Here is a 1,719-nt window from a genome sequence, read left to right as displayed (position 1 = left end):
GCTGGATTCTCATGTCTGTTTCCTGAATCATATTGTTTTGGTTACATCAGAACAATGATTTGGTTACAAATGTTTGGGGACATTTATAAAGTAGAACCCAGAAAACTTAGCCGTGTACTGGGAATTTATGTAGATGTGTTCTTGAATATCTCAGATGCATTTTGAGAAGCCCAAAAGAACAAGCAAAAGCATGTGATATAAATCATGAGCTATATCATAAAAGCAGGGAGCATTAAATTTCAGTGCCTTCATGATCGCAGAAATTTATCATAAGAAATTATCAATTAAAATCTTCAGAAGCAGTATCACACAGTACTTAAAAACATGGACCTTGTCTTTGAATGCACCTGGGTTCAAATCCTATTATTTGTCACTGTGTGACTCAGATAACATCTCTCAGCTTTGTTTCTGTCTTTGGGATGACAAGGGAGGGTAATTTCTGCCTCAGAGCATTACCATGAAAATTAAATAAGGTCACTCAAGTGAAGTACTTAGCACAGTGCCTGGGATAGAGCAGACGTCAATGAACGTTAGTGATTAGCAGCTGAAAGAGAAGGTGGGATTATAGGGGATATCCGCTCATTTATAAACCTTCAGACAACATTATAACCCTGTGAAGCCACGCTCGCTCCCCTAAAACAGTTCAGTCCAAGCACACAAAGAAAATCTAAACACACGTGGAGTCCCATAGTTCACGCGTGCCTTTCAAAAGCCATTAAAGGCAATTCCACTCATAATCACCCAACTAAACTTCTCTCAGCTCTTATTTTTCCTAGCCAGTTTTTTGCGCTTCAATCCTTTGCAAATCTGTAATATCCCAACTACCACTTTAACACACCTCCCCTAACTGCCCAGCCCTGGACTCTCTAACTTTTCTCTTCCTCTAGGTTCTTTCCCTCAATCTCTCACCTCTTATAACTGCTCCTTTCCTGCCCCTGTTCTGCTTTGGCTTCCAAACTTCAGGAACCACACTGGCCAAGTCAGAGCTCTGTGGAGCGGGGGTGTGAGGAGAGGGTGAAGAAGGGAGACAAACAGGAAGTGAGATTGGAAAGAATGAAGAGACAACGGATCTGTGAACACTCCTATGTTCATCATTTTACAGCGTCCCAACTTCACTTCACAAACATCTAATGCGCAGCCCCTATATGTCCATGGCCTGTTCAGTGCTGGGACACATTGGATATAGTCACATTATTCAAGGAACTGAGTGTAGTGGGAGATAACCGGAAATGTGAGAGCCCACTGAGCCCTCTCTGCCAGGTATGTAAGTGCCGTTCTGAGCTTTTTGTTTGTTTGCTTTATTTAAAGTTCCTGGATTAAAGAAAAGTTTATAGACCCTAATATTTTCAATTATCCCTTCTTTAAAGTTTATTTATTTTGAGACGGAGTGGGGAGGGGCAGAGAAAGAGAGAGATTGGGAGAGAGAGAATCCCACACAGGCTCTGTCATCGGTGCAGAGACAGACATGAGGCTCAAGCCCACGAACCATGAGATCAGGACCTGAGCTACAATCAGGAGTTAAACGTGTAACCGACTGAGCCTCCCAGACATCCCTCAATTACCCCTTTATTTGACACCCCGAAGATTTGTATACCTTGAGGTAAAGCACTACCTAAGATTTGGGGTGACAGATGTATGCCTTCCTTTCATTAAGTGGGAGGAGGTTGACTGTGAACAGGGAAGTGAAGGAGAACCGGTGTGACCTTGAAGCACAGGGCT

Source organism: Crocuta crocuta, unplaced genomic scaffold (genome assembly GCF_008692635.1).
Source record: "Crocuta crocuta isolate KB4526 unplaced genomic scaffold, BGI_CrCroc_1.0 scaffold189, whole genome shotgun sequence".
NCBI classification, from domain to species: Eukaryota; Metazoa; Chordata; class Mammalia; order Carnivora; family Hyaenidae; genus Crocuta; species Crocuta crocuta.
Note: the sequence above shows the minus strand (reverse complement) of the source record.